Raw genomic sequence first — 26,181 nt, 5'->3', positions numbered from 1 at the left:
GTCGTAGGGCAGGGAAACAATCCTCTTGCCTTGCTGTACAAATATCATCCATCCACACTCATGCAATCCCTTCTTGCAGCACTTGCCCCATAGTCTCTATGCCAATGCATTTCAAGTACTCACCTAAATACTTCTTAATGTATCACAAAATGCTGGAGAAACTCAGCGGGTCAGGCAGCATCTCAGGAGAGAAGGAATGGGTGACGATTCGGGTCGAGACCCTTCTTCAGACTGATGTCAGGGGAGGGGAGGGGAGGGTCCCGCCCCCCACCCCCTCCCCTGACATCAGTCTGAAGAAGGGTCTCTACCCGAAACGTCACCCATTCCTTCTCTCCTGAGATGCTGCCTGACCCGCTGAGTTTCTCCAGCATTTTGGGATACCTTCGATTTGTACCAGCATCTGCAGTTATTTTCCTACACTAAATACTTCTTAATGCTTGAGTTTAGCTTTTAATTTTAAAGATGCAGCGTGGAAACAGGCCCTTCGGCACACAGAGTCCATGCCGACCAGCGATCCCCGTACTCTAGTTCTATCTTACACACGAGGGGCATTTTACAATTCTCATCGAAGCCAACTAACCTACAAACTTGTATGTCTTTGGAATGTGGGAGGAAACCGGGGCTCCCAGAGAAAACCCACGCGGTCCCAGGGAGAACGTACAAACTCTGTACAGACAGCACCCGTAGTCAGGATCGAACCCAGGTCTCTATGGCTTCAAGGCAGCAACTCTACCACTGCGCCACGGTGCCACCACAATGCTGTAAGAGTGTCTTTGGGATGTTCTCAGAGGGTTGAAACTAGATCAGCAGGAGGATGAACAGAAATGAGGTGGATGGGAAGCTGGGGGCAAGTGCTGTGGTCAGAGAGTGAATTTTGTAGACAGGAAAGTCAGGATCACAGCAAGGAAAGAGAGAGGAGAGACCAATGATTTAAACTCCATTTCTTTCAAAGCTAAAGGTTTAACAGCTAAAGTGCGTGAAGTGGCTCGGAGGATTGGGATATTATAGCCAAACGAGAAAAATGGCTTAGGGAATAACAGGGCCGATAGTTCAATGTTCCAGGGCACGGATACTGCAGGCATGGTAGAAGTAAGGTACTGGGGGGGTGGGGGATTCCATTTTGATCAGGGAGGACAGGACGCTGGATGTGGCATCTTCATTCACTGCTAAACCCAACAAAAAACAGGCAGCGCAGACTGCAACAGAGAAACCGGGGAGGTGTATTTCGAAACAAAGGAAAGAACAAAGAGTCATCACACAAAGAACCTTTGAAGATTCATTAAAAGGTTTAAGACATCAGCGCAGAGATCAAAACATTAACACCCTGCTGGGTGATTAGTTTATTCCCTTTCCCTGCAATTAAGAAAAGGGTAGGTCTTCCTGCAGGAAGGAGGGTGAAGGAGAGAGGGAAAGGAAGAGAGAGGAAGAAAGGGGGGAGGGGGGAAGGGATGGAAAGAAAGGGAGATAAAGAGTGAAGGAGAGTGATAAAGAATGAAAAGAGAGAAAGGGGGTAAAAAGGGAAAGAGGGGGAAAAAAAGGAGAAAAAAACAGAGTTGCAGTTTTTGGAAATTCTAACAACATTCTGATATCCCAAAGGACTTTCCAATCAAAACTCCTGTCAGATGTTGTTACTGTTGTGAGCAAAGGATGCAGCAGCCCATGTGTACAGCAAGCTTCCTCAAAGAACAATACGATAATGTCTGGCTGCTTTCCTACAAGCATCAGGTTCTTGAAACAACCTGCACAACCCTCCAAGTAACCCTTGCATCCCCACTCTCCCTCCGTCCCTCCCCCGCCCGGGTGGTCTGGCTAGATTCACGGTTGGTATCCCTTCATCGTCGCCTCCTCCACAGGCAACAATGGACCATTGTGGGCTCCACCTTTTTTCAGTCATCTGTGCTGGCTGTGATTTTTTTTCTGTACCTTTTGGGCCAGTAGGAGGGTGAACTGGGGTAATGCCTCCAGCGCCTTCAAGGTCGGCTGCAGGAGGCAACCCCGGGACATAAAGATGGCCGAGCGAGGAAAGGAGAGGATCTTCGGTTTGCGGGAACTGCTCCGGTATATCGAGCGCGTGGGCCGTCCGGGCTTTGAACTTTGAATAATGGCGCTAAATATGGCGAGCACCTGCCTGTGTAATAAATGCAAAAATAATTTCACTGTGCAGTTGCATATGTGACACATAAAGCTCCATTAATCCATTGATTGATCCATTGATCCATTGATTGATCCATTGATCCATTGATGGATCCATTGATCTATTGTGGGTTATATGCCGACTGCCTCTTCTATTTCTTACTTTCTAATGCACATATTGTTCTCCGTATACTGTGTTTACATATTCTGTTGCGCTGCTACAAGTAAGAATTTCATTGTTCCATCTGGGGCATGTGTTTAGTTTAGAGATACAGCACGGAAACAGGCCCTTCAGCCCATTAACATTATCCTACAAAACACTGGGGACAATTCACATTTATACCAAGCCAATTAACTTACAAACCTGTACATCTTTGGAGCGTGGGAGGAGTCCAAAGATCTCGGAGAAAACCCACACAGTCACGGGGAGAAGGTACAAGCTGAGTACAGACAGCACCCGTGGTCGGGATCGACCCCTGGTCTCTGGCTGCAAGGCAGCAACTCTAACGCTGCGCCACCGTGTTTTATATGTTTGATATGACAATAAAACATTCTTGACTCTTGACGTTTGACACATTGTACGGTTTTAGCCAGCTGCCCCAGCTGGCAGCGAGGTAGGTATAGAAGTGGAGGCTGTTGTTCTTCTTGGAAGAATTTCCTGTGGTCTCAGACAACTGAGGGTATTTGTTTGACGACAGTCCAGTAATCCATCGATTCATCGGCTATGGTTGAGTGGGACGTGGGATGTGTGTGCGACTGTTTAATGTGTGGCAAAGTGACCGGCCTCATCGCAGTGCTCAGAGAGGTAGCAGAGCAGCGGACTCTGGGTGTCGTGGCCCCCAGTGTCCTTTGGTGTAGGACAAAACTACAGATGCTGGTTTGCACCGAAGATAGACACACAAAACGCTGGAGTAACTCCGCGGGACAGGCAGCACCTCTGGAGTGAAGGGATGGGTGACGTTTCGGGTCGAGACCCTTCTTCAGACTGGGATTCAGGGGAGAGGGAGACACAGAGATATGGAAGGGTAAGATGTGAAAACACAGATCAAAGGGGACGATGGTCAAGGAAATGTAGATTGGTACATTGTTCGCTGACCTTTGGTGGTTGGTTGACCTGCTGATTAAAAGCTGCACTGAGTAATAGTCTCTGAGAACTGAACAAGGACAGAGGGTTTGCTCATTGGGTTCTGGGAATGACATACTGTACGAGTTCATGCAGTTGGATACAACTTGCTTGGAAACTGATGTAGCTTTAATCAACTGCACATTCTGTCAGTGTAAGTAGCATTTGGAAGCTCTCCAGGATTAAAAATATATTTTAAAAGGAAACGGGTTTTCCAGATTTTAAACTCTTTAATTTCCACTGATCTTGAGATGTTTCTCTCCTTCACTTGCCATGGGGAGGATTTTCACTTCGAGGAACACCTAACCTGATTTAGGCCCCAAAAATAATTTGCTCTTGTGGATAAGTGTCAGGTTATCCACTTTGGTGGCAAGAACAAGAAGGCAGATTATTATCTGAATGGTGTCAGATTAGGAAAAGGGGAGGTGCAACGAGTCCTGGGTGTGCTTGTACATCAGTCACTGAAAGTAAGCGTGCAGGTACAGCAGGCAGTGAAGAAAGCTAATGGCTTGTTGGCCTTCATGCGAGAGGATTTGAGTAAAGGAGCAAGGAGATCCTACTGCAGTTGTACAGGGCCCTGTTGAGACCACACCTGGAGTATTGTGTGCAACTTTGGTCTCCTAATTTGAGGAAGGACATTCTTGCTATTGATGGAGTGCAGTGTAGGTTCACAAGGTTAATTCCCGGGATGGCGGGACTGACACATGATGAAAGAATGGTCTTGTATTCACAGGAATTCAGACGGATGAGAGGGGATTTTATGAAATGGTAAAAAAATCTTTTCACCCAGAGAGCTGTGAATCTGTGGAATTTTCTGCCACTGAAGGCAGAGGAGGTCAATTTACTGGATGTATTCAAGAGAGAGTTAGATATAGCTCTTTGGCCTAACGAAATCAAGGGATATGGGAGAAAGGGGTACTGATTTTGGATGATAAGCCATGATCATATTGAATGGCGGTGCTGGCTTGAAGGGCTGAATGGCCTACTCCTGTACCTATTTTCTATGTTTCTTAACTCGCGGTGTGAAGAAGGGTCTCGACCCAAAACGTCGCCCATTCATTCTCTCCAGAGAAGCTGCCTGTCCCGCTTAGTTACTCCAGTATTTAATGTCTATCTTCGCTCATAGACCTGGCCAGAACCTGGGATTGAGACTATCTACCACAGAATCTCCACAGACACAAAATTTACATTGCACCAACTAATCCCACCCACACCGCCTTCTGTTCAGTTCTCTAGGAAGACCCTGGGCTTCTTCAATGGGTGATTAGAAAGCCCAAAAGGGGCCACGAAATATCTTTGGTGAGTCAGATTAAAGAGCATCCTTAGGCCTCTCATACATACATTAAAAACAGGAGGGTAAACAGGCCAGACCACTCAAGGATTAAGGAGGGAATTTGTGCTTGGAGTCAAGAGGATGTTGGCGAGGTACTAAACAAGTACTGTGCATCTGTATTCACCAAGGAGAAAGCCTCAGAGGACAGTGAGATCAGTGTGGAGAATACTAATGTGCAAAGGCAGTTTGAGATCAAGAACGAGTGGTGACGAGACTCTTGAAGAGCATTAAGATGGATAATATAAGGGAAACAAGAGGGGCAGATTGCAGGGACCTTGACAAAGATCTTTGTATCTTAATTAGCCGCAGGTGAGATCCCGAAGGATTGGAGGTCAGCCAATTTTATTCCTTTGTTTAAGAAGAGAAGTGGAGAGAATCTAGAAAATTATACCCAGTGAGCCTCATGCCAGTGGTCGGGAAGCTATTAGAAAGGATTCTTAGGGTAGGATTGACATCCTTTTGGAAGAGAATGCTCTAATTTGGAACAGTCAGCACTGCTTTGTACATTACTGGTTATGTCTGCCAGGTTGAGTGTTTTGAGGAGGTGACAAAGGTGATCAACAAGGGTAGGGTAATGGATGTTCTTTACATTAAAGTTTGTAAGGCATTTGATAAAGTCCCCACGATCCAGGCTGATCCAGAAAAGTAAGGTGCAAGGGATTCATGGTGACTTGATCGTATGGATTCAAAACCGGCTTACTCATAGAAGACAGAAGGATGTGGTGGAAGGGTGTTATTCTGGCTAGAGGTATGTGACCAGTGGAGTGCATTAGGGTCTGTGCTGAGACCTCCCTTGTATATGAATGACATAGACATCTAGTGTTAGTTCATCCAGCAGATAGAGATCATGGATTTGGTAGGTCTCGGTGATATAGTGCATCCTGAAAATGCTAAAAATGGTACAAAATCATTTCCACTATAAATTGTCCCTTGTGCATGAGAGAGAGGTAGAAGAGACTCGAGGGACAGAGGATGCCGGAATCTTGAGCAAACCACAAAGAGCTGCAGGAACTCAGCAGACCAGGCATCATCTGTGGAGGAAATGGATAGTCAACGTTTCGGGTCAGAACCATTTGTCAGAGTGAATGTAGTAGGGGGGACCCCGCGATGGGCACCCATGTAGTAGGGGGAACCCCGCGATGGGCACCCATGTAGTAGGGGGGAACACCGCGATGGGCACCCATGTAGTAGGGGGGAACCCCGCGATGGGCACCCATGTAGTAGGGGGGAACCCCGCGATGGGCACCCATGTAGTAGGGGGGAACCCCGCGATGGGCACCCATGTAGTAGGGGGGAACCCCGCGATGGGCACCCATGTAGTAGGGGGGAACCCCGCGATGGGCACCCATGTAGTAGGGGGGAACACCGCGATGGGCACCCATGTAGTAGGGGGGAACACCGCGATGGGCACCCATTTTGTCCACCATACTACCCCTCTTTCCCCACCCACCCCAGCCCTGTCCTTTTCCACCTCTCTCCCTCCCTGTGGCTTTACATCCACCCCTCTTCTCCCCTTATCTGAGAGGCTTTTGTCTCCTTTTCGTCGCTAGCCTTTGTCACTTACTCCACCCATCTGACCCGCTGAGACCCTCCAGTTCTTTGCGCTTTGCGGGAGAGTGGCAGAATGCGGATTGGGGGCATTGTTGGAAATGTTGGGGGCGAATACAGTCAGATTCGTGTAGGATTAATTTAAATGAGTGCCCAATGGTTGATGTGGACTCAGTGGGCCAACAGGTACATTTTGACGCTGTCTTACTCTACGACTGACAGGCAACGTATTTCAGACTCCAACCACTCTCTGTGTGAAAATGTTCCCACTCAGATCCCCCTCTAAAGATTATTCCTGTACCTTCTCACCTTAGACGCCCCCCACCATGGAAAAAAAGGATCTTACTATCCACCCTATCTATCCCTGTCATCATTTTATACACTTCCATCAGGCACCCCTCCGCTCCGGGGAGAATAACCCAGTCGATCCAGTCTCTCGCTGTATCTGAAGCATTCCAACCCTGACAATATGATGGTGAAATTCCTCTGTACCTTTTCCAGCTTAATCATATCTTTCATATATTATGATAACCAGAACTGGTCATCAGGGCCCGCTCTGATTTATTCGAAACCTTTTCGTATCTCTAGCTTGCCTCTCCCCTGACTCTCAGTCTAAAGAAGGGTCTCGACCCAAAAGGTCACCTGTTCCATTTCTCCAGAGAGACATGAAAGATGACAGATAAGGTTAACATGCTGTCAGGATCAGGTAAGTCTTGATCTCACCGGGAGCTGGGTGCAGGGCTCGGTACAAATGGACCCAGAGATCCAGGCTGAGGAAAGTGATGAACTTGGGTGGCACAGCAGTAGAGTGCTGCCTTATTGTGTCAGGGACCGGGTTTGATCCTGATTGCGGGTGTTTGTCTGAACGGCATTTGTACGTTCTCTCCATGCCCTGCGTGGATTTTCCCGAGATCTCCGGTTTCCTCCCACACTACAAAGACATATAGGTTTGTAGGTTCATTGGTATAAATGTAAATTGTCCCGAGTGTGTGGAGGATTAGTATTAATGTGTGGGGATCACTGGTCAGTATGGACTCGGTGGGCCAAGGGGCTTGTTTCCATGCTGTATCTCTAAACTAAAGTCCTTCAGTCTCCCATCCCTGAACATTGTTGAGCCTCGCTGGAGGGTGCAGATGCTATGGGGAGCTATGACTGTAGACAGACAATGATAAAGCACCAAGCCAGTGGATGGGAACGACCATCCACAAATTGGCTCCACAGCCTCAAAGTCTTAGTTTAGTTTAGAGATGCAGCTCGGAAACAGGTCCTTCGGCACTCTGAGTCCACGCCGACCAGCAATCCCCACACACTAGCACCAACCTACACACTCGTGTCCCAGATAGATAAGGTGGTCAAAAAGACTTTTGGCACTTTGGCCTTCATCAGTCAGAGTATTGAGAATAGAAGTTGGGAGGTGATGTTGCAGTTGTATAAGACGTTGGTGAGACCGCATTTAGAATATTGTGTTTAGTTCTGGGCACCGTGTTATGGAAAGATATTGTTAAGCTTGAAAGGATTCAGAAAAGATTTACGAGGATGTTGCCAGGACTAGAGGGTGTGAGCTATTGGGAGAGGCTGAGTAGGCGGAGCGCAGGAGGATGAGGGGGAATCTTATAGAGGTGTACAGAATCATGAGAAGAATAGATCGGGTAGATGCAGAGTCTTTTGCCCAGAGTAGGGGAATCTAGGACCAGAGGACATGGGTTCAAGGTGAAGGAGAAAAGATTTAATAGGAATCGGAGGGGTAACCTTTTCACACAAAGGGTGGTGGGTGTATGGAACAAGCTGCCAGAGGAGGTAGTTGAGGCTGGGACTATTCCATCGTTTAAGAAACAGTTAGACAGGTACATGGATGGGACAGGCTTGGAGGGATATGGACCAAGCGCAAGCAAGTGGGAGTAGTGTAGCTGGGACATTGTTAGCCGGTGTAGTCAAGTTGGGCCGAAGGGCCTGTTTCCACACTGTATCACTCTACGACTCTATGACCAGGGACAATCTACAACTTTACCGAAGACAATTTACCTGCAAACCTGTACGTCTTTGGAACACAGAGGGGAAACCAGAGCACCCGGAGAAAACCCACGCAGTCACGGGGAGAACGTAAAAACTCCATAACGACAGCGCCCGTAGACAGGATCGAACCTAAGTCCTTGGCGCTGTAAGGCAGCAATTCTCACATGGCGATACCATGACCCCCCCCTAAAGTGGGGCAGAACAGTTCTCTGGGGTGAGTTTGGAAGCCTGCTCAGGGATCACCCCATGTAATCAACAAGCACCAGTGTAAGAGCAATATGGAGAGCGGAGGACAAGGAAGGGAGGGAAGGGTTGGCGGAATAAAAGAGGAGGAACAGGGGGATTGTGGGAAGAAGTGGCAGGAGATAGGACAGGAGGGAAGGTGGGGGAAGTAAAGGAGATGGGAGGAGAGGGAAGGGGAGGGGTGAGGGAATGAAATAAGAAGGAAGGGGGAGGAGAGGACAGGAAAGTGTAGGATAGGATGGGAGATTGAGAGAGTAAAAAAGAGGACCAAGGAGGAGAGAAGGGAGGGGAGAGAAGTGGAGGAACTAGGGAGATGCAGGGAATGAAGTGGGAAGGTAGGGGAGGAGGGAAGGAGAGCAAGGATGAGGAGAAAGACAGGAAAAAGGAGAGTAACAGGGAGGGTTTGGCTGAAGGGAGAGGGGAGAGGAACGGATGTGGGGGTAGAGTGGGGAGGAGGGACGGAAGAGAAGGGGGCGAGGGGAGAGAAGATTAAAGAGTGAGAGGTAATTGAGAGGTCGAGTGTAGAGGGGATAAAAATAAAGTAGGATTGATGAAATTCTATCCTTTAACTGAGGGCAGGCTGCAGGGTAACAATCAAATTGTAATCAGTCTCTATTCATTCCAGTGACTTCAAAATCCTTTCAGTGATGAGCTGGTAAGCTACCAATTCTGCTTTAATTATCGTCCTACTGTAACCAACTGCTTAGCATTTGAAATGTGGAGCTTCTGTGATGAACCCATCCAACGACTATTGACTATTGAATTTATCCGATAAAATGAAACTAGCCATCGTGATCAATATCCGATGACTCACACTATCCGTGAGACAGAGCCAGGCATTCCAGTCAGGGAGGCGTGTTTAAGCACTGCAATCATCCACTGCCGAAGCCAAAAGGAAGGAATGAAAGGAAAAGAGGGACAAATGGAGAGATGGAGATTGGAGGGAAGAGGTAAGGGAGCTGAGGGACGGCGGAGGTTGGAATGGAATGAAAGAAAGGGGAGGTAGAGGGGGAGAAGGTGCAAGTGGGGGACAAGGGAAGGAGTGGGAAGAAAGAGTTAGAGGAAGGAACATTTCCTTTGCAAATCTATTGCATTTCATCCAGTTCGTGCAGAACAAAATTCCGCATGCAGCTGCTGAAAGAACAACCAGGAGTTCAACCCTAAGATGAGAGAGTCATTGTGTCACATAGGTGGTGCAGCAGTAAAGTTGCCGCCTTACAGACCCGGGTTCGATCCTGACTACGGGTGCTGTCTGTACGGAGTTTGTACGTTCTCCCCGTGACCGCGTGGGTTTTCTCCAAGATCTTCGGTTTCCTCCCACACTCCAAAGATGTAAAGTTTTGTAGGTTATTTGGCTTGATTATAAGTGTAAAAATTGTCGTTAGTGTGTGTAAGATACTGTTACTGTGTGGGGATCGCTGATCTGTGCAGACTCGGTGGGCCGAAGGACCTGTTTCCGCATCATATTTCTAAACTAAAGTAAGCTAGCACAGAAACAAGCCATTTGGCACGCTAACCTTTCGGTCCACCTACACTGATCCGATTTGCCCATATTCAGTCTGGACTTCTCTATGCCTTGCCTGTTTAAGTGCCTGTCTAAATGCTTCTTAATTGAGTGATTGCCTCCTCTAGCAATGGAAAAGCTTGTGTTAATTGCAAGGTTCGTTCTGATTGACCGATGGAAAAATACAGCATGAAAACAAGCCTTTCCATCCACTGAGTCCAGGCCGACCATCCATCGCCCGTTCACACTAGTTCTATTGTATCCCACTCCCGACACACCAGGGACACAGCCAAACCCAATTTAGACAGGCCAATTAATCTACAAGCCCACACGTCTTTGGGATGTGGGAGAAAACTGGAGCACCTGGAGGAAACCCATGCCGTCACAGGGAGAATGGGGAAACTCCACACAGACAGCATCTGAGATCAGGATCTATCCCCGGTCTCTGGCGCTGTGAAGCAGCAGCTCTACCAGCTGCACCACTGTGCCACCCATTCTGGATTTAACCAGGCCAGTTTTAAGAGATATCATCCATGGGACAAGATGCTAGACATTGCACGCAGTATAATGTAACAGAACAGGTGAACCAGCATCAGTGTCCCTCGGTGTAGGAAGGTAACTGCAGATACTGGTTTACACCGAAGATAGACACAAAAAGCTGTAGTAACTCAGCGGGACAGGCAGCATCTCTGGAGAGAAAGAATAGGTGACGTTTTGGGTCGAGACCCTTCTTCAGAGTGAGAGTCGGGGGAAAGGGAAACGAGAGATATAGAAGAAACACAGGATAAATGAATGCAAGATATGTAAAAAGCAACGGTGATCAAGGGAAGGTGGAATCCACGATGGTCCATTGTTGGCTGTGGGGTAGGTGATAACGAGTTATACAGACAGTGAAACTGAACAGGACGACAGTGAAACTAGTAGGACGGCAAGGGTAGAGGAGGGACGGAAAATGCCACAGCCAATGTCCCGAGACACCTGTAAGTTAGGTTGTGATTCTGCCAGGAGCCAGAGGTACATGGTCCTTGGGTGCTTGCAGGATTAATGCCCGCAACCTGCCCACCTCCCTATAGAATGAATGAGCATCTTTACCAGTTGCCCAGGAACTTAGGCACCCTTGGCAGAGGTAGGTCAAGAGGTGTATGAAGTACATTAGCCCAACGTCAGTCTTCAACCTGAAGAGCATAGAAGAAAATATTGGAACAAGGCAACAATAAAAAGAACTTTGATAGAAACTTGCAGGACAGAATGTGGCCATCTGGCTCTATCCTTCCTGGATCTTTGTCATAAAGGCACAGCATGGAAACAGCCCCTTCAGCCCACTGAAATAGGCCGCGGACCTTTCACCGTCCGGCGCGGCGCTCCAATGTCGGGAGCCCCGACCGCCCCGACGTGGCAAGTTCAACAGCCTGACCTCGGGAGAAGACGGCAGGGAAGAGAAAAGACATTCTGGCCTTCCATCACAGTGAGGAGGGACTGGAGGAGACTCACTGTGATGGATATTTCTTTTGTTTGGTGTTAGTGGATGATTGTATGTGTTATTGCATTTTTATTGATTATTCTTATTGGTCTTAGTGTTTCAACTGCGGGTAATGTTTCATTTCACTACACATTTATGTGTATGTGACAAATAAACAACTATTGACTATTGACTGTGCCAACCATCCACCATCCATTTAAAATCAAGTTGACTTTAATGTCATGTGCACAAGTACAGTAAAGTACAGGTACAATTGAAATCTTGCGTGCAGCAGCACCATAGGCACATAGAATCAGACAACACTCAAAAAATATATACATAGATGATGCATAAATTCTGCAAGACAGCGAAAAGATTTGAAAACATGCAAAAAGTACAAGACATTTATACAAAGCACAGTTAGAAACCATTGATGATAGCACAAGAAGTGGTCCATAGTGTTCTGCTGCTGAAGTAGGATAAAGTTTGTGCAAGTCAGTTCAGAACCTGATGGTTGGAGAAAGGTAGCTGTTCCAGAACGTGATGGTGTGGGACTTCAGGCTTCTGCCCGATGGTACCACCATCCTCCCCGAGGGTAACAGCGAGAAGAGGGCTTGGTGGGGATCCTTGATGCTAGATGCCGCCTTCTTCAGGCAAGGTCTTGTGTAGAGTCTTTCAGTGATTAACGCTGATACTACATCAATCCCATTTTTTCCGCTATCTGTAAATTCCCATCAACTCCCCCCAGATTCAGAAGGTCATAAGGGCATAAGTGATAGGAGTAGAATTAGGTCAGTGGATGTGGAGAGGATGTTTCCACGAGATTCTCAAACTCACCCATACATACGGGGCAAAGACCAACCGGCACATCCATGGGACGTAGGAGGAAACCAGAGTGCATAGGGGAATCCCACACGGGTTACAGGCATTATAATAATAATAATAATATTCATTTATTGTCATTGCAACGAGTACAACGAAATTAAAAAATAGCCAATCCTGACGGTGCGTACAAACATATATGCAATAAATGCAAAAACAAATAAATACATAAATACAATTAAATACAATTATGTTAAGTACAAAGATTTTTTAGTGTTGCCTAGTGCAAAGGTAGTGTTCAGTTCTCGTATGGCCCTGGGGTAAAAACTGTTCTTAAGTCTGTTTGTTCGGGATTTTATCGACCTGAAACGTCGACCAGAGGGCAGATGAACAAACAGACGGTGGCCGGGGTGGGATGGATCTTTTATTATTTTGCCTGCTCTACTGAGGCAGCGTAGGCTGAACAGGTGCTCCAGGGAGGGCAGTGAGCAGCCGATGATTTTCTGGGCCGTCGTGATGACCCTCTGAAGGGCCTTCCTGTCCTTTTCTGAGCAGCTGGCATACCATGTGGTTATACAGTATGCCAGCACACTCTCGATGGAGCAGCGATAGAAGGACAACATGAGCTTCTCCTGCAGGTTGGTTTTCCTGAGGATCCTCAGGAAGTGGAGTCTCTGCTGTGCCTTCTTTACTGTGGTGATGGTGTTGGTAGACCAGGTGAGATCCTCTGCGATGTGCGTACCCAGGAACCTGAAAGCTGGTACCCTTTCCACACAGACCCCATTGATGTAGAGTGGGTCGTAATCTCCACTGGTTTTCCTAAAGTCAATTATAAGTTCCTTTGTTTTGGAGGAGTTCAGGACCAGATTGTTCACTGAACACCATGCTGCCAGCCTTTGGATTTCATCCCTATAGGCTGTCTCATCTCCTTCTGAGATGAGTCCAACCACAGTCGTGTCATCCGCGAACTTGATGATGGTGTTGGTGGGATGGGTGGGGGCGCAGTCGTGAGTGTAGAGGGAGTAAAGGATGGGGCTCAACACACAGCCCTGTGGTGAGCCGGTGCTCAGTGTAATGGTGGAGGAGAGGTGAGGGCCTATTTTGACTGTCTGGGGGCGGTTGGTCAGAAAGTCCTTGATCCATTTGCAGATGGTTTGGGAAAATCCAAGGTCGGAAAGTTTGGTGACCAGTCTGCTCGGGATGACCGTGTTAAAGGCAGAGCTGAAGTCGAGGAAGAGCATCCTCACATAGCTCCCCTGGTGTTCAAGGTGGGTCAGTGCAGTGTGAAGAGCAGTGTCGATGGCATCCCCTGTAGACCTATTTGCTCTGTAGGCAAACTGGTGTGGGTCGAAGGTGGGTGGGAGGCTGGCTTTGATGTGCTGCAGGACCCGCATTTGACCCACATTCCTCCAAACATTTCCTTCTCATGTACCTGTCCACGTGTCTTTCCAACCCTCTGGCAGCTTGTTCCAAATACCCATTCACCATCTGTGTGCAAACGTTTCCCCCTCAGGTTCCTTTTAAATCTTTACCCTCTCATATTAATTCAATGCCTGAGTTTTAGAATCCCTTACCCGGAGAAAAAGACTGAGATATTCATCTTATCTATTCACCCCCATGATTTTATTACATTATAGAGTCAGCATATTTCCAGCACAGTCTGGTTTGATTTTCCATTTCCAGCATTTACAGATTTTTGACTGTTTCATTTTTGAAAGACGATGCTTAACTTAAGTAAAGTTTGGATTGGAAAAGCTTTGAACATTGGTTTAACATCGAATCAATCAGAAACAGATTCTAACCAGAAAATGCAAATGTAGGATTCTCGCAGACAGTTCATCGCTTCCTGGAGAAAGAGAAAAAGAGAAAGAAAATACTGAAGAATATCCCACATTCAATTGTGTATACGTCTGGAATTATTAAGAATAACTGAACTAAGAAGGCAAAATGGCCGTCTCCATCACTGTCAGATGAAGCCACACGCAAATTGGAGGAACAGCACCTAATATTTGGCTTGGGCAGCTTACAACCCAGCGGTATGAATATTGATTTCTCTAATTTCAAGTACCCCTTGCATTCCCTCTCTTTCCATCCCTCCCCCACCCTAGCCACCCTACTAGTTTCACTGTTTATCTCCCTTCATTATCGCTTCTTCCACAGCCAACAATGGACCATTGTGGGCTCCACCTTTCTTGGGTCATCAGTGCCGGCTGTGATTTGTTCTGAACCTTTTCATACCTCTAGTTTCATAGAAACACGTAGAAACATAGAAAAACAGGTGCAGGAGTAGGCCATTTGGTCCTTCGAGCCAGCGCCACCATTCAATATGATCATGGCTGATCATCTAAAATCAGTACCCCGTTCCTGCTTTTACCCCCATATCCCTTGATTCCTTTAGCCCGAAGTGCTAAATCAAACACTCTCTTGAAAGAGTTCCCTCTCCCCCGAGTATGAAGAAGGGTCTCGACCCGAAACGTCACCTATTCCTTTTCTGCAAAAATGCTACCTGACCCGCTGAGTTACTCCAGCATTTCATGCCTATCTTCTCCATCCTTAATTGCCTTGTAATCTGGTGAATTAAAGTTTGAGTAGTACAGAGAACATTGGCAACAAGCACTTGGCATCTCACCGTCACTGGCATCAGGAAAAAATGAACCAAGTTCCAGAGATCTGTTCCTTTTATGGGTCCCTTGTGCTCCCCAACTAGAGGCTGGTCTTTGATGATATTCGCTACCTTCTTGAGCCAGTGCCTCCTGTAGGTCCCTCCAATGGTGGGAAGTGTCCACCACTCTCTGCAGTCTTCAGAAATTGACCGCATCTATTACACATCCCGAGTGACCCTATGAACCAAAGGGTCAACCCAATGGCAAGAACACAGAATTTCCTACTTTCGTGAAGGGTCTGTTTCCATGCTGTATCTCAAATCACCTTCCAGCCTCAGTCTCCACCTTTCGCTCCCTTCCTCCCACCTGGTTCCATCTGCCTATTTTTATTTACCTTTGTACAGTTGCACCAGTCAAGCACCAGCCTCTGTATATAAACCTTCCCCTCACTCTCATATTTCGCTTGGGCAGCTTACAGCCCAGCGGTATGAACATTGACTTCTCTAACTTTAGATAGTTCCTCTGTCCCTCTCTTCCCCTCCCCATTCCCAGTTCTCCCACTGTCTTGCTGTCTCCACCTATATCCTTTCTTTGTCCCGCCCCCCCCCCCCTGACATCAGTCTAAAGAAGGGTCGCGACCCGAAACGTCACCCATTCCTTCTCTCCAGAGATGCTGCCTGACCTGCTGAGTTACTCCAGCACTTTGTGATTCCTCCCCCATCAGTCCATCATCTCTCTCCTTCGATCATCCATCACCTACCAGCCCCTGACCCATCCCTCTCCACTCCCACTCCTGATGCAGCGTCTCGGCCTGAAAGGCTGACCATCCCTTTCCCTCCACAGACACGCTGAGTGCCTCCAGCAATTTTTTTTTCTTTGCTCTAGTTTCCAGCATCTGCAGTCTCTTGTCTCTTCTGAGGCCAACCTCACATGGGCCAGGCTGTGCGAGCATGACACGTATCCACCCCTGACAGACTGATGTTACTGACATTCCAGGAATTTCATGGCCATCATTTCTGAGAGCAGCTTACCAAATGTAATTACTTGTATTCAAGTTCGCCTTCTGTTATGGTGAGATTCAGATCCATGGCTGTGGGTTTCTGGAAACTAGTAATGTAACTATCTTTCGATCATAACAGCAAATATTAATATTACAAAGGAGAAACTGAGGTATTGCACCAGCTCAATGAAAATTCGGTGTTGAGATATTGCAAAATGGGAATGCAGTAGTTACTTCCTTGAAGGTCACAGGTTGTGGATTTCACTTCTTGGTCAGTGGAACAGACAGCAAGGGGTAAACTGATAGTGTAGGAAGGAACTGCAGATGCTGGTTTACACCGAAGATGGACACAAAATGCTGGAGTAACTCAACGGGCCAGGCAGCATCTCTGGAGAGAAGGAATGGGTGACGTTTCGGGACGAGACCCTTCCTCAGACTGGGAGTCACGGGAGAGGGAGACACAGACACATGGAAGGGTAAGGTGTGAAAACACAGATCAAAGGGGACAATGGTCAAGGAACATGTAGGACGGTTCATTGTTAGCCAAGGGGAAGGTGCTAGACCGGAGTCTCTAGTTGCATGCAAGGAAAGAGGCAGAAAGGTGACAAGAGGGAGTGCTTGTGGTTCATGTTCATTGCAGTTACCCACACAGAGCAGTTCACAAGGTCACAAGTTATAGGAGTAGAATTAGGCCATTCGGCCCATCAAGTCTACTCCAGATTCAATTATGGCTGATCTCTGCCACCTAATCCCATTTTCCTGCCTTCTCCTTATAACCCTTGACACCTGTTCTAATCAAGAATGTTTATCTCTGCCTTAAAAATATCCACTGGCTTGGTCTCCACAGCCCTTTGTGGCAATGAGTTCCACAGATTAACTACCCTCTGACTAAAGAAGCTCCTCCTCACCTCCTTTTTAAAAGAGCGCCCTTTGATTCTGAGGCTATTACCTGTGGTCCTAGACTCTCCCACCAGTGGAAACATCCTTTCCACTACCACACTATCTTTGCCTTTCATTATCCTGTAAGTTTCAATGAGATAAATGATTTGTCTGGCAACTCCTGCAAGTTTACATGACATCACTCCCCAAACCATGAGGATTATCCTCCTGGAGGGCAAGGGCAGTAAGCACACAAGAACACAAGATTCAGGTACACTTTCTTCCCAACTGTGATCAGGCAACTGGACCATCCTACCAGCGACCAGAGCTACTAACAAACTCATTGGAGACCCACGAACTATCTGTGGACAGAATGTGCTGGATTTTATCTTGCACTAAACATGATGCACATTATTCCCTTTATCATGTATCTGTACACTGTGGGTGGTGTAAGATTTGAGAAGTTTTCCCTCATTCGGAAAGCAACACCAAACCAAAGAGCTGCAGTTTGGACATTTTAAACGGGAGACTGGGGCTGATAGCGGAGAAAGGCTGCAGTCAGTTTACCAAGGGATGTCACAATCTGTGGGTCCTAAAATGGCCGCAGGACCTCGTGACCAGCCACAAAAGTAAAAACTTTACAGCCCAGTCTCTAGGTTTCCGCAAAGCCACGGCCAGAACAATGGATGGGTATTGGCCATGCAGAAACCTGCGAAACCAGGTCGAAGTCCAGACACTGGGGCGCTGACATCAGCGTACTCACAATGCCCCAAGCCGACCTACACAGTTAATCTCATTAAGGGGGCACAATAGCCCATAGAAAACTACCTGGTAGGTGATGGGAAACCAGTTAAACCCATCACCTCGCAACGAAATACCAATTAACACCGTCTGGCCATCCCCGGTACCCCCGGACATAAGCGCAGATCAGAGAGAAAACTCAATACATATCTTTTAAACAAAGAGATCCCGAGATCTGGCGGGAGATGGGACGGGCCAGAATTAGTATAACTGGCCACGACTTTTGGGTTTTAAACTCATGCAAGAAAGAAGTCAAACGGATGCAAGAAAGAAGAAATACTTCAAGAAAAAACTCAAGTCAAACGGATGCAGGAGGAAGAAAAGACAGGCAAGAAGAAGCGAAGTGCAAGAGAGAGGAACCGGCACGCAACTCGAAAAGAAATACTGCAAGAAAACCTGCAAGGAACGCAAGAAACGGAAGGAAGAAACTCAGGGGACAAGCACGACCCTCACGGAAAGCAGCGGAGAAGCAGCACGAACAGCCAGTAACCCCAGTAATAGCCCCATGGTGAGCATGTACCCCGATCCTGCATATCCTGGACATAGTTTAGTGTAGAGGGGAGGGTGGTTTGAATAAACGTGGGTGTGTAAAGGAATATGTGTTGGTCAATTTTGCGATGTGTCGTACGTTCCCCATCTTACAGTCATGCATATGTCGTTTAGAACTGTGTCTAAGTATTCGTGTAAGTGATGCATATGTCGTTTAGAACTGTGTATAAGTATTCGTGTAGTGGTGCATATGTCGTTTGGAACTGTGTATAAGTATTCATGGACAATAGTCCCAAGCGCTCAATAAAAGCCTTTTCCATTTAAACCCTGGTCTTCAAATCTGGTCTGGTTGAATTTTTCTGCACTATAAACGCTCCTGCATCTAAGTCCAGTGTCTAGAACCGTAGGGGGTGAGTGGGTCGAACCACTCATGGGGAACCAGTGTGCGCGGCCTGGTCAAGGGATCAGAGCAAGGCACGGGGACCTTAGGTCGGGCGAAAGCTCGGCGCAGAAACCCCTTACAGTGGCTCGATTGGAATCATGTATTGTTTAGTTTAGTTTAGTTTAGAGAACGTAGAAACTCCACACAGACAAGCACCCATAGTCAGGATCGAACCCGGGTTTCCGGCGCTGTAAGGCAGCAACTCTACCGCTGCGCCACCGTGCCGTTAAACAAGTGGAAATTGTCTTTGGATATTTTAACTGGATAGCACGCAACAAAAGCTTTTCACAGTACCGTGGAACACATGACAGTAAACTGAACGAAACTAAACTAAACACCTGCCCGCATGTTTTCCTCCAAGTCACAGCCCAGTGGGCGCTTCAATGTCGAGAGCCCCGACCGCCCCGACGTGGCAAGTTCAACAGCCTGACCTCGGGAGAAGACGGCAGGGGAAGAGAAAAGACATTGTGGCCTTCCATCACAGTGAGGAGGGACTGGAGGAAACTCACTGTGATGGATGTTTCTTTTGTTTGGTGTTAGTGTATGATTGTGTGTGTTATTGCATTTTTATTGATTATTCTTATTGGTCTTAGTGTTTCAACTGCGGGTAATGTTTCATTTCACTACACATTTATGTGTATGTGACAAATAAACCACTATTGACTATTGACTATTGACTATTGAGAAGTCTCATATTAAGCTTGCAGCCTGATTCCCGGAGCGACCTTCCCAACAGCACTGTGGGACAGGCTTCACCAGAGGACTGCAGCAATTCAAGGCCCCGCAGCTCACTGCCACCTTCTCCAGGGCAACTGGGGACGGGCGACAGCCTTGCCAACAACCTCCCGCCTCCTGCTCGTGACGACAACATTGAACACACTGCCTTTTCTCTCTGCTTTGTGTTCCCTTTCTCCCCCACCAAGCAGGGTTGAACTGTTCCCTAGTTATTGTCGAGCAGATCCTGTTAGTTCCAAGCAAGTCGGAGTGTTCACAGCGGGAACCTCCGGGAACTGGATGTCCTTGCACTAAATCAGCCCGCGTGTGTGAGTGAGTTTTCATCGAAATCGCTGGCACGCATCCCGCCAATCTGTCGGCCATGTCAGACCTGCGAGGAAAACAATAGGCTCAAGATGGATTTCTTTCTCTCCGACAAAGTGCCTGTACCCCGACAAACCTTAATTAAAGAGAAAAGATAAAACTCCTTTGCCTTCTCGAAACACAGGTCCTGTATTTCGCTTGCAAGGTACAGACCGCGACCAGAGATCAAGGAATAAAGCAGAATAAGTGGATTAAAAGTGATTTTTTTTTACCCATCCAAATGCTCTGCTTAGGTGGGAGTCTAATTGTGTGGATATTAATCAGCTTTTTACAACTTGGCTTTTTTTAAACTTGACAAAATATTCTAATTAATTTCCAGAATAACAGTAGCACTCAGTGGGTAGAATTCTGACTCACAGAGACGTGGGCCCAAAGGGACTAGAGTACAAGACTACATCAACATCAGCTCACACCAGTGCAATGCTGAAGGACTGCAGAATTACTGGAGGTTCCAATTTTACAGGTAAGACCCTCTTTAGTTTAGCTTAGTTTAGTTTAGAGATACAGCATGGAAACAGGCCCTTCTGCCCATCAAGTCTGCACCGACCAGCCATCCCCACACATTAACACTATCTTATACTAGGGACAATTTTTACCAAAGCCAATTAACCTTCAAACCCATACCCCAATTAACCTTCAAACCCGTACGTCTTTGGAGTGTGGGAGGAAACTGGAGATCCCGGAGAAAACCCACGCAGGACACGGGGTGAACGTACAAACTCTGTACAGACAGCACCCGTAGCCAGGATCGAACCCGGGTCTCTGGCACTGCAAGCGCTGTAAGGCAGCAACTCTACCGCTGCGCCAACGTGCCACCCACTACGAATCAAGGACAAGATCTTAACTGAAGTACAGAGGGGTCTTGGGGTCCAAGTCCATAGCTCCTTAAAAGAGGCAACACCAGTAGGTGGAGTGGTAAAGAAGATGTATGGTATGTTTGCTTTCATTGTTTAGGGCATTAAGTATGAGTCACAAAGCCATTTGCAGCATGATAAAATGTTTGGTACGACCGTATTTGGAGTAATGTGTGCTGTTCTGGTCGCCCCATTGCAGGAAGGATGTGGAGGCTTTGGAGAGAGCGCAAAAGAGATTTACCACAATGCTGCTTGGAGTAGAGAGCACTAGCTATAAGAAGAGGTTGAACAATCTTTGATAGTTTTCTCTGGAGTGTCGGAGGTTGAGGGAAGACCTGATCATAGAAATATGTAAAATTATGATAGGGTAGACAGTCAGAACCTTTTCCCCAGAATGGAAATATCAAATACTAGGGGGCATCAATCAATATATCAATATATCTTTATTGTCATTGTACAAGTACAATGAGATTAAGAATGCCACTTCCATATCCATAGCTTTAAGGGTGGAAGGGGCAAGTTTTTAGGAGGTGTATGGGCAACTATTTTATACAATGAATGTTGGGTGCCTGGAGCATGCTGGTTGAAGCAGATATGATTGTGGCATTTAAGAGGCTTTTAGATGGGCACATGGACACGCAGGGAATGGAGGGATATCACATGCAGGCAGCGATCAGTTTAACGACATCATATTCAGCCAAGACATTGTGGGCCAAAGGGCCTGTTCCTGTGCTGTACTGTTCTATGTGTAGGAAGGAACTGCAGATGCTGGTTTACACCGAAGATAGAAACAAAGTACTGGAGTAACTCAGTGGGTCAGGCAGCATCACTGGAGAAAAGGAATAGGTGTCGTTTCAGGTCGAGACCCTTCTTCAATCTGAAAGTCATGGGAGAGGGAAATTAGAGGTACGAAAAGGTACCAAACTGTGTTGTTCTATGTTCTCTGTTCAAATCCACATCTCGACTGCATGGAAGCTGTCGGGAGAAGTGTGTCTTGACCCGAAACATCACCCATTCCTTCTCCCCAGACATGCTGCCTGCCCCGCTGAGTTACTCCAGCATTTTGTGTCTATCTTAAGCTGCTGGACATCTCAATTTTGAAAACGAGCAGGGAAGATTTTCCACTTTGTCCTTCCCCAGATGTACCCCTCAACCGAGTCTGCTAAAACAAATCTGCTGGACAAAGTACTTGTGGAAGCTTGCTGTGAGAAACTTGGCTTCAGTATTTCTTACATTAAAATGACTACACTCCAATGAGCATGTTATTGGCTGTATGTCCTGACTGTATACTAGAAGGCCACAGGGACGAGCAAGACTTTCACAAATTTGTTATCTCACAACCATCTGGGCCCCTCCAGTTTAAGCTTGTATTATATTTTATCCTGCCTGTTATTTCTTACAGCGAAGACCCAAGATTTTGGTGGTGGTTACTGCTGCAAACAAGTGAGTTATTACAGATGAAATGGAAACTACTCTTGCACATTATTATAGTTACATAGTTTTACGATGAATAATTTATTGATTATTATTGAGTATTATTATTTTTTGTATATTTATCTATGTGTAATTGCATTAACGGGTCAGCTATACTGCAGCAAGTAAAAATTTGATTGTTTCGTTACTGAAATTTATGGCAATTAAACACGGATGATTCTTGACATGGTAACTCCATAGCCATTGAAATTTCAAAAGTCATCCAAACACAAACACGGGCAATTATATCTTTCCTATCCTTGCCTCATCTTCCACATACACTTTCCATCTTCCCCTACCCTGTACACCTTCCCTGCAGTTGCCTCTCTTTCTTCCTTCCCCATCCGGCCTTACAGCGCCAGAGACCCAGGTTCGGTCCTGACCATGGGTGCTGCATGTATGGAGTTTTTACGTTCTCCCCGCGACCTGTTTGGATTTTTCTGGGTGCTCCCATTTCCTCCCACACTCCACAGACGTACGGGTTTGTAGGCTAAATGGCTTTGGTAAAATTGTAAATTGTTCCGAGTTTGATTAGGATAGTGTTAGTGTGCGGGGATCGCTGGTCGGTGCGGACTCGGTGGGCCGAAGGGCCTATTTCCGTGCTGTATCTCTAAACTAAACTAAACAAAACGGGACTACATTAAATGGGGCATCTTGGTCAGCAGGGAATTGAGACAAAGGCCCTGTTTCCATGCTGCATGACTCTATGAGTCTATGATATTCGTACTGCAGTGAGGATGAGATACATGTTTCTGTGGATAAAGTAAAAGCCTTCCGAGACAATGAAGCCAGCAGTGTGGGAGCATCTCTGCGGAATTTCCCTGCCACACCCGGTCATTTCAATTAACCCCTGATAAAGAAAATTCCCTTCCAATTCCTAGTAAACAAAGTTACCCTTTAAACTCCCAAAACAACCATTATACTTTTTTTTCTGAATCCATTTATTATTTTATGTCAACCATCTCAAATACTTTACCAATGGCCCTATCAAATGAGTACAGCACAGTGGGTGAAGCCGTTCCAGGTTCGATCCTGACCTCTGGTTCTTCCCGTGACCGTGTAAGGTTCATCCAGGTGCTCCGGTTTCCCCCCCACCCCCCACCCCCACATCCAAAAGATGTGTGGGTTAGTAGGCTAAATGGCTCCTGTAAACTGCCCCTGGTGTGGATGTGGGTAACAGAATCAGGAAGGAAATGATGGGAACGTGAGGAGAATAACATGGGACTTGTGCCAAATGGTACTGGATGGTTGGTGCTGACTTAGTGGGCCAAAAAGCTTGTTAGTGTATTGTATGATTCCACATTTCAACACAGCTTGGTAAATTTCCACGTTGCCATTGTCCATTGCCCATTGCCAAATGTTGAGCATATTTCTGAAATTAATTCTGGGAAACTTGCTCAGTGTGTGTTTAGGACAAAGGGTTTTACAGTTTTTTCTACACACTTGTAAATCTATTTTTAAAACTTATAATTATAATAAAAACAGGAAATTAAAACCTCCTCCTTATTGCATGCAGATAAGACTGTATCTGAATATTTATTGTTTTAAATCCTAATTACATGGAAATTCATGTTACAAGTCATCACTAAATTGCCATGGGACAAACTTCTATTCTGCAGAATATGACGTCGAGATTAGCTTCAAAATCCTATTATTGGCTTTCTGATTAGTCACATTCATCAATTATATTCATGTCAGTTTTTGGAAAATCCCAGCTTCATGTTGGGGGAAAAAAAGAAAAGTGTAGCAATTAAAAAATGAATATTGTCATCAGAAATACAACAGACTACAGAATCTTGAGCAAGAAACAAATGGCTGGAGGAACTCAGCAGGTCAGGCAGCATGTGTGAAGGGAAGTGACTGAAGAAACGTCCTGACTTGAAACATGGCCCAGTCCATTTCCAGCCACAGCTGCTGCCTAACCCACTGAGTACATCCAGCAGTTTGTTTATTAACATTGGAAAAGCAGGGTTCTGCCTCGACTTCACTCCGCAAACCCCAGCTACCGTGAGAGAGGACACAAAGTGCTGGAGTAACTCAGCAGGTCAGGCAATATCTCTGGAGAACATGGATAGGCGCTGTTTCGGATAGGGACCCTTCCCCACACTGATTGTGGATTGGGTGGGGAGAAGAAAGCTGGAAGAGAGGAAGAAGAAGGGCCTCATCCCGAAACGTCACCCATTCCTTAACTCCAGAGATGCTGTCTGACCCGTTGAGTTACTCCAGCTTTTTGTGTCTATCTTGGGGCAGGACGAAACCTGGCAGGACACAGGTGATGAAGGTTACTTGATAGGCAGATGGTTGGACAAAGGACTGAGCAGCTTGGCATAATAGGGCATTTTGTGATCCCCAAGTGTAACCCTGAGAAAGACAGTTGTCGTTTATTGACCCACTGCCAAGACTTGTGCTTAAAGGTTTTAAGATGAGAGGAGAACCATTTAATGGGAACCTGTGTTCATAAGTCATAGGAGCAGAATTAGACCATTCAGTCCATCGAGTCTATTCCGGCATTCAATCGCGGCTGACCTATCTTTCCCTCTCAACCCCATTCTCCTGCTTTCTCCCCGTAACCTTTGACATTGTTATTCATCAAGAATCTACTTCAAAAATACCCAATGATTTGAGCTCCACTGCCATCTGTGGCAATGAATTCCACAGATGAACCACCCTATGGCTAAAGAAATTTCTCCTCATCTCCATTCTAAAGGTACGTCCTTTTATTCTGAAGAGCAAGGTTTTCACTCTGAAGGTGGTGGGTGTAAGGAATGAGCTGCCAAAGGAGGTAGTTGGTACAGATACTATAACAACATTTAAAAGGCACTTGGTCAGCTACATGGATGCAAAAGTTTTAGAGGGATACGAGCCAAATGTCAGCAATAGGTCTAGTTTAGATGGAGCATCTTGATCAGCATGGATGAGTTGGGCTGAATGGCCTGTTTCCAGGCTGTGTGGGTCTATGACCCTATTTACACTTCCTTTTCCTGCAAGGCCGAAAAAGTGACTATTGAATGGGATGCCTATTTAATTACCATTCAAATGGGTATACGACCCCCCAGATTGGAAGGTCTATGGAGGTACCTAGACTAATATCTGTCTCGCGATCAGCAACATTGCTGTTACATCGCTCTTTGTGGGCATTTACTGTACGCACTGCACAACTAATGACCGCAATTCTCAAGTTCACGGAAAATGCTTCGGAGCAGCGTTAGAGTTGCTGCCTCACAGAGCCAGGGACCTGGGTACGATCCTGACTAAGGGTGCCGTCTGTCCGGAGTTTGCACATTCACCCTGTGACCACGTGGGTTTTCTCTGGGTACTCTGGTTTCCCCCAAAGACGTGCAGGTTTGTAAGTTAATTGGCTTTGGCAAAAAAATTGTAAATTGTCCCTAGTGTGATTGCTGGTCGAAGCGGGCTCGGTGGGCCGGAGGGCCTGTTTCCACACTGTATCTCTAAAGTCTTCAGTCTAAAGACATGCTGAGCTTGTGAAAAGAGCCTTACAAAATAAGCCACAGACGAATGAGCATCAACATGAAATATTAACTCTGTTTTTCTCTCAACAGATGTTGCCTAACCTGCTGAATGTTTCTGTTTTACTTTATAGAAATGTAAGTCCTTGCTCGACTGTTGCATTTCCCAAAGGAAACACTTTGTCCGGGAACGTCTTCAGTAAATGCACAACGCACAAAGAACCTGTCGTGACAGACTGGCACAGCATCCAAGGAAATTCATGGTCCTCGTATTTCCAAAGTGGCAACGTGGTTGGCATCAAGGCAACCATTTAAACTCTAAGCGAAAGAATAAAATGTATTTCTCCACTATCCATACATGAGGCGTGGGAATTGTTATCTTTACTGGCTGTTCCCTATCAGCCCAGGAAGCATTCGGATGCAAATGAACGACGAGCTTAAGTTGAGGGTCATCTTCGAGGGGAGGCGGCTGGAGCTGGAGGGGCATTTTGGTCACACGCAAGCAAATTGAGTCAACAGGCGTCTTGGTCAGCATGGACAAGTTGGGCCGAAGGGCCTCTATCTGTTCTATATGATTCTATGAATCTATGGCTCTATTAACAGTCAATGGCACATATACAAGGACACCCATGTCCTTCTGAATACCACTTAAAAACAATTCCAATCTTTAGGTTCTTGCACAAATATGGAGGTTCTTGCACAAATCTTGTCACAATCGCTGCATAATCAATTAACTGAAGTGCAGCTATTGCTGTTTAATAGGAACCTTATATTGGCTAGAATGCTTCCTTGCATATTCATGCCAAACACCACACACACATACATACACTCCTTGCACTGGTGAAATTGCACTGCATCTGTGCCCCACAAATTCACCCCCCCCCCCCCAATTAAAAT

At 46.4% G+C, this 26,181-nt stretch overlaps 1 long non-coding RNA gene across 2 annotated transcripts; it reads left to right on the top strand.

The window, feature by feature from the left end:
* The first annotated feature begins 19,250 nt into the window (after nucleotides 1-19,250).
* Nucleotides 19,251-25,777, top strand: LOC144596997 (uncharacterized). 2 transcript variants are annotated; one of them, XR_013547682.1, is made up of 4 exons: nucleotides 19,251-19,635; nucleotides 19,810-19,953; nucleotides 21,747-21,787; nucleotides 25,419-25,777. It is a non-coding gene; the product is annotated as an uncharacterized LOC144596997 (long non-coding RNA). The 2 variants fall into 2 exon arrangements; XR_013547681.1 differs by having other exon boundaries at nucleotides 19,251-19,723.
* The last annotated feature ends 404 nt before the right edge of the window (nucleotides 25,778-26,181 follow it).

The sequence above is a fragment of the Rhinoraja longicauda genome, chromosome 9 (genome assembly GCF_053455715.1).
Source record: "Rhinoraja longicauda isolate Sanriku21f chromosome 9, sRhiLon1.1, whole genome shotgun sequence".
NCBI classification, from domain to species: Eukaryota; Metazoa; Chordata; class Chondrichthyes; order Rajiformes; family Arhynchobatidae; genus Rhinoraja; species Rhinoraja longicauda.
Note: the sequence above shows the minus strand (reverse complement) of the source record. Positions and strands in the feature narration are given on the sequence as shown.